This window comes from Triticum dicoccoides, chromosome 4A (assembly GCF_002162155.2).
Source record: "Triticum dicoccoides isolate Atlit2015 ecotype Zavitan chromosome 4A, WEW_v2.0, whole genome shotgun sequence".
Taxonomy (NCBI): domain Eukaryota; kingdom Viridiplantae; phylum Streptophyta; class Magnoliopsida; order Poales; family Poaceae; genus Triticum; species Triticum dicoccoides.
The window spans coordinates 706,499,371-706,506,991 of NC_041386.1; the positions used below are offsets into that span (position 1 = coordinate 706,499,371).

A 7,621-nucleotide genomic window follows, 5' to 3' on the forward strand; every position below is an offset into this window, starting at 1 on the left:
GCATGTACAGGCTTTTGCACTGAAAAAATAATAATCTAATTCGCAAACTCATTGGCAAAACATCGCATGTGTTGTACATGTTACTTCGTGTCATACTTGCGACATGCTTGCCAAGTTTCTTTGGTGTTGTTGGCTCACTATATACCCTCCCATATTTTACTATATCCATTCATGTTTCCGTTGTGCGTCCCTCCTTTTATCTAGCCTTTATCTACCAAACAACATCATGGTGATCTAGCCATCATATGGACAGTATAATTTGCATTGCGTGACAGTACATGTTAAGATATTAGAAGGAACTGATAAACTTAGACATTGTGTTCCGAATCTACCTTTAGTGCACACAGGACCACCGGTGTCGATTCGCAGGAGGGCTCGCTCTTCATCCACATGCCCTCAATGGCCATTGCGCCAAGTTTGTCTGGTAGAAAATCTTCCAGTGTTCGGTCAGGCTTCGTATTGCTGTCCATGCTGCTGGCATTGACGACGCCATAATCAAGCTGCTGTTGGTGGCCCTGCCTGCTCCATTATCCGGAAGCCTTCATCGACCCCCGTTAACTTAATCTAGTACGTGTACCCATCTAGTAAAACTTAATCCTATGTACTGTAGCGATAATAGCCGTTGCAACTTGCATAGCCTGAGAATCTTTAACAAGCGACTTGTATAATTTCTTTGTGCCTCCAGGGGCGATGATAGCTATACAACAGTGGACACATGAGCTAGGCTTTGAGCTTCAACACCTAGGCATGAGTCTTATCCCCAACACATAAAAATAAGTCAGCCGTTGCACCGTCAAAAGTACTAAGAATACTAGGCCCGTAAGGGTTCGATTTTTCTGGGTTTTTTGGAAATTTTTTTTACCCCCGCCGATTGAGCGACACGTGTGCACGGTGACTTTCGTGAAGTGGTTGATCACTCTAGTAGTTGCTCTCCTGCAGTGTGCATGTTTCTTCTAAAGGTGCATGGGCTTATCTTGTCTCATGTGGAAAGATGGTTTGACTGCATGGGCTGATTTTGTCTCATGTGAGAAAAATATATTAGCTGCATGGGATGTTGTATGGGCTGGTTTACATGTGCTATTGCATGGCTCATGCATGCATGCATGTGTTCACCTTTGCATGTTTGGAGTTCCATGTTTGCACACGTTTGTGTTCTGGGACCTTCTTTGCTTGCCTATAAGTTGCTCATTGATGTGTTCTTCTCTCATGTGTCAAACCACTCCTCACCTATAGGCCCATCTCTCCTCCTGATGCTGCCCTCCAGCCTCCACCCAAGATCCCATGGTGCGCCTGGTCGCCGCTCCTTCTGGCCGGCCGGGAGGTGCGTGTAGGATACACCATGAATCAGGAGAGCCGCGTGCCATCGTCTCCTCATGAATCTTCCTCGGCTGCGGCTCTGTCCCTGGCCTCCAAGGCGGATACATGGTGGTGGCCTTCCCATGGTCCAAGGTGGCACGCCTGCAGTTGGTGCTGGATAGCTTGCTGCCCTGCTGCGCTCCATCCTAATCGACTCCCCTGGGTCTTCCCCAACTTCGGCCCCGGCAACAGGTCCCCTTCATCTTTCTTTCCTCTCCTCTGGTGTGTGTGGTTTCCTTGTACGAGTAGATGAGTTATTAGTACTAGAATTCCATCAGACCTAAAGTTGGGTGCATATGCTACAAATTCTTAATCTAAGAAGACTGTTCAGGCATTGCGTGCATGTATGTGCTGAGGACACAAACCTCGATTTGTTTTTCATATGAAGTGACTCGCATGCTAATTGTTTCTTCCTCCCATCTCAACTTATGTTGGTTTTGATTAATTAAACCTTATTCTGCAAGTAAACAATGTACAGATTTGTTGACTTCTGTCTTCCGGTAATATTTATCTTCCACTCCTCTACTGCACCGAATCCATTGTAGTGGTCGAGCAAAAAAAAATCTTCAGTTGAAACACTTTTTTTGAAAAGAAATAAAGATACATGCATCTAAGTTTACAACCTTATTAAAAAAACAGAGTAGCTCTCATGTCCACTTTATATTCTGTCAGAGAAATCAAGGCAAACAAGGATTCTTAAAAAAGGCTATCTCTAATTTTAAGATATTTTGCAATCCGTCGAGATCTAGGACATTCATCAATTCAACGACTGACTAAGTTTCAATGAAATGAAAGCAACTTCAACATTGTGTACATAGGGAACACACCACCAAGAACAAAAGCATAAGAACTAGCATCATCTCTTTACCACTACATCACTAAGACAAACCCAGCTGGACGATCAACATCTTATCTAAAAAAAGAACAAGAGGTTCACAATTCTGTGTCCAGTAGGCAGTATATATTATTTTCCTGTATGAACTACTTTGCAATGAATCAAGTCCTGGGATGAGTTAGCAAATATTACAAAAAAATCAAATCGTTTATAAATCCATGTGGCGCGGCGTGCCACTGCGCACTACCTGCTAGTAGTACTAGTGCTCATGGGTTTTGTAACTTGGTGTCATACTTACCGCATGATTTTGTTTCCATGTTAAGTTTCTTCGGTACTTGCCTCAATATATAAGCACCCATTTGCCTCACTGCATATTTAGTCGGGAACCAGAATGGTACTTTTATTTATCAAACATCCTCTTAAGTTAGCTGGGTATATCGTATCTACAATTTCGTTGTTGGCATGGTGCCACTTGAGATATTAGAGGGAACTGACTGTTGGCACTAGCTCTACACTGACACTCCTTGCGAGTCTAATCTATGCACTCCTCACCAAAAGAAACAGCCACGCACTTGAAGAATCGATGGAAGCTGATTGAACGGTGCATACAGGGCTAGCTCACTGCAGGCAGACTGATTTCTCCGGCATGTCTACTACTTGCCGATGGCTGCCTAGCAAACCTTCCAATTCTTGCTGATTCTAGCTAGCTGGAAACAACACATGCGAAAACTGTGGATTATGTGCCTGTTGTATTTCGTATTATTCATGTTGAGATTACAAGGTACATATTTGGCTAGTAGCTAATTACATGACCTATTTCGATGTTACGAAGCAATCCTTCAAGGAATTGGCTGGGAAATTCAAGGACCAGCTCCTGAAGCTAGACCCAAGACCAGACCACTGCGGTGGAAGCAGCGCTGATCACACATGGCGGCGGAAACGCCCTTGACCACGAATCCACCGTAGGTGACTGGGAGCCTGAGTTAGCCTTTGCCAAGTGTAGACTCGTAATGATTCTTTCCAGTTTCTAATGTTAGAATAATCTATCTGCTCTCTTGCTTTCTTGGGGGTCGCTTTTATCCATGGTTTTAAATAGCCCGCTATATCTGGACGTGGAGTAACTGAGCACGAGCTCACAGGAGCTCGTTATCTAGGGCGTTGGTTGGTGCTTCTCGATCTGTGCCATAGTTCTATACTCGCGCATGCAGTCCGCTAGAAAGTCAAATACTGTTGGGAAATACGTACGTGACAGCGCAGGGTGGTGGACCTTCGCGTGGGGTAGAGTCGATGGATCTGACGACAGTTTGGACGGCCGTCGGTCTGCGGCGAGGTGAGCCGTGGAACAGAATCAGCGTTCCCCGTCTGATCCGTGGACCAGGACAGTTGCTTTTCGCTTGGTGGTGGCAGCACAGAGGCGACGAGCGCCGGCGGCGAGACAACATGGAGTTTCTGATGCACGTAAGTGGATCTTTGCCTTTCCGGCGATGCCGCCTCCCTTTTTGAGCCCTCGGTTTTAGCTGATACAGAGGATGGCTTTCTCTGAAGTTTCAGATCCAGTCTGCTTGAGGAGGTAGGGGAGATCTTGGTGCCAGCTCCTGGTTGTGAATGTCTCTGGTGTGGGGGATTTGGAGGCTGTACCGCAGGTGGAGGGCGACGCGGCATAGCAGCGGACGGCGCACAGCGGCGAAGGAGGTGGTGGTGACCAAAAGGGAGAGCTTGCGGCCGACGTGAGAGCTGTCAATGGGGAAGATGAACCCCCGAGCACCGGGGTGGAACAAGAGGTTCATGAATAGCAACTTTGCCTCCCAGCACATATTGAGTGATTTAGGAAATGAAAAAAAACCAATGAGTGAATATATCATGCAGTTAGAGCGAGTGCTTGTTGTACTGCATTCAGGAAATTTATGCTGTGTGTGCCTGTGTGGAGTGCCTGTGTGTGAAGGCTGATTTGTTCTCTGCATTCACAAAATTCAGGCTATGTACGCCTCTGTTTGCAGGCTGATTGTTGTCATCGTTAAGAAAAAATACTGATTTATGTACTGCTGCTTGCAGGATGTTTGCTCCCTGCATTTTGGGAATTCATACTATATGTGTCTGTGTTTGAAGTTTGATTGTTTTCTGTAGTCATAAAATTCCTGATTTATATAGTGGTGTTTGCAGTCTGTTTTGCTCCTTGCATTTAGAAAATTCATCCTATACGAGCCTGTGTTTGTAGGCTGATTGCGCTCTGCAATTAGGAAGTTCATGCTATATGGGGCTGTGTTTGCAAGCTGTTTGGTGTCTGCAATCAGAAAATTTATGTTGTATGTGCATGTGTTTGCAAGCAAAGGATTGGTGCTGCCACCCCAAGCAAAACACTGTGACCAAACCGAGTAAGTGCGTTCGAAAAGGCAGTCAGGTGTTTCCGGAGAACCCAACTGAAAATGTGATCACAACGGTTCTTGGCATTACTTTCGACTCTGGCCGAGGCATACGACTTCTACAATTTGTATTCATGGGAAAAGGGGTTTGGCATCCGCTATGGCAAGAGCCGGCTAAATGTCGAGAGGACGAAGTGCATGCAAGAGATAGTTTGTGGGTGCTCGGTTAGTGACTAATTTTGCTTTTGCTGGTTTGTGATCGGTAATTCGGTTCTATTCTGGAATTCTTCCATTGTTGGTAATTGATGAAAGTTTGTGAAAACTTTTGCAGGGTAAGGCTGGGGTTGAGAACACAAGGTCTTGTCGTGGCCCATAATGTTATATTCTGTCTGGGCTGCGGGGATAGGAACTTCACTTTTCAGTTGGACAGGAGGTTGCAATTATCCAGTTCTTCCGGGCAGAAGAGAAGCTGGGATGGCGGCATGCTTGCGTAGGAGGGCGACACCATTGAAGACATGGAGTTCTTGCTGCAGCCGGTTAAGAGGTGATGTATCCTAGATTCATTCAGTTATGTAAGATGGTATAGCTGGAGCTGCAATTTCTTAGAGATTTCCCATAACTTGATTTGCAAATGCGATCAACTAAGACATGTAGGGTGCGGTTTTCCATAACTTGTATTGTTGTGCTAACAGGGCCAGGATTGGATCAGCGGCTCCAAGTAGGAGTCCATGTCGGTCGAGTCGAGGGCTACTGCTTTGGATACTACTATAAGGAGCTTCGCCGACAAGCGTGGAGATTAGGTGATAAGGCAAAAACTGGGTGCTAGCTTTGATACGTTCTGAGAGGCTTATGATTTTATAATCTTTACTCTTGGGAAAATGGCTTTGGTATAACATATGGGCAGAACAGATTAAATGTCGAGAGGACGAAATGCATGTAGGAAATTATTTGAGGTTGCGTGGTAAGTCTTGATGATGCAAATAAATTTCAACCAGCAAATAATGTGAACTAGTTTGTGAAGGAAATGATTTATAATTTATGTATTGTTGATATGCAGGGGAAGCAGGGTTAGAGAATACACAATCATGCCATTGTGAATGCCCTGCATTGATCCGATTGCTTAGGTTAGAGGACAATGGTTTGTAAATAGCTAAGCACAGGGAGAAACACAATCATTCACTGTCTCCAAATTGTTGGGTAACAGTTCACTGGCCGTCCCACAAACACAAAGATGTTGACAACATAATTAGGAGATTTTTTGGTTAAATGGAAAAAGTCCCCTTTATTAAGCGATCATTGAGAGCATTCTGCGGGAATTTGGGTTGTGAACAAGCGGATGATGATGTGAGGAAACCGATGGAATTATCTAACGAGTTGGGTGCCAGCAATCCGCAGTTCGCATATCGAGTCCAAGCTGATGGGGAAGACCGAATAAAATGTCTGATGTGGATGAATGGTAGCAGCCATTTGCGACATGCATCTGAGCTGTTTACAGGCGAGATGAACCCTAGAGCTCTTGGCTGGACACAACGGTATGCGCATTCAGTGCTACAAATTCAGGAAAAAGTGAGTCAAGCCTGAAGTGATGGGTGTATATGCATATTTTTTATTGTTGTGAGGGTGCTCAAATAAATTAATCATGACAGGTGATGAAGAGCATTTTAACAAGTAATATATCTCGATAAGTAGCAATTATTATGGACAGTAGTTCTTTCATTGGCATATGTAGACAATGCTGGTGCAATTTGACAATTATTTGACATATCTAAAAGTGAATGACCTCTGTAGAAGCCTGAAGATTGGTGTGTGTAGCAAAGTTGTACTGCAAACTCAATGTGTACTTATGATAACTGAAACAATATTTATCTAGGTGATGGCACAGCTGGGTAGTAGTTTGAGTACTTGTTGTGCCTTGACATCGAGCTGCGATATGCACAAGGATAGCAAAAGTTTTGACTTGAGTATCATGTGCTTGATGTAAGCATCTGCTGATTTAAACATTTCTGGAATGCATGCAGGGTAATGATTGGTGTGGCCGCGTCAAGGAGGACACCTTGTCCTAATCGCCCAAGTGCATAGGAGAAGGCAATTCACGGGTTCGATAAGAATCCAGGGGAGAATCTGATTGTACTGAAACTGGGGATAAGCTTTGATCTTTAGGTGAAGCATACGACTTCTACGACTTGTATTCCTGGGAGAAGGGGTTTGGTATTACATATTGGAAAAGTAGACTAAATGTTTAGAGGACAAAATGCAGGCAGGAAATCATTTGCAGCTGTGCGGTGAGTACTTCTTCATTTCGGAATTCTCCATGTTGTACTGCTGGTTTGTGGTGATATCAATGGCCAAAACTAAAGTTGTAAATGTTGTTTGTGCTATGCAGGGAAAGGCTGGTGTTGAGAACAGTCGGTCATGCCATTGTGAGTGTCCGGCTCTTATACGACTGTTGCGATCGGAAGGCAATGGTTGGTGCATATCAAAGCATCGGGAGGAACACAACCAATCTTTGTCTCTTAATTGCGGAGAGACAACACACTGCCTTCACACAAAGACATCGACGTTTACAACCGAGACTTGGTGAAGCAGCTACAGCAAAAAAATGTCAATCTAGCCAAGGTAATACAACATCATAAGGAGTTTTTTTGACCAACCGAGCTCTCCATAATCCATAATTTGTGTGGAAAATAAGCCATGAGCTGGCATAGGATGATGTGAGCAAGACTATGGAGGTTTTCACTAAACTGGGTGCAAAGGATCCACATTTCACTTAGCTTGTGCGTGCTGATAAGGAAGGGCGAATCAAAAAAATGTGGGCGAATGGGAGCAGTAGATTGTACTCCCTCCGTCCGGAAATACTTGTCATCAAATGGATAAAAAGGGATGTATTTAGATGCGTTTTAGTTCTAGATACATCTCCTTTTATCCATTTTGATGACAAGTATTTTCGGACGGAGGAAGTAGTAAATTTTTTGAGGAGAACACAACAAATTCAAAATTTTAACACCAAGGGCAGGAGGTTTGCCCAAGTTGTGTATAAGCAGGGAGTTGAGGGGCAGACTTGGTTTCAGTC

General features: G+C 44.3%; 1 long non-coding RNA gene across 1 annotated transcript; it reads left to right on the forward strand.

Annotated features, from left to right (window-relative positions):
* Positions 1-4,656: 4,656 nt before the first annotated feature.
* On the forward strand, positions 4,657-7,369 carry LOC119289802. Its single transcript, XR_005141617.1, has 6 exons — positions 4,657-4,776; positions 4,883-5,095; positions 5,244-5,512; positions 5,609-6,117; positions 6,570-6,833; positions 6,935-7,369. It is a non-coding gene; the product is annotated as an uncharacterized LOC119289802 (long non-coding RNA).
* Positions 7,370-7,621: the final 252 nt, after the last annotated feature.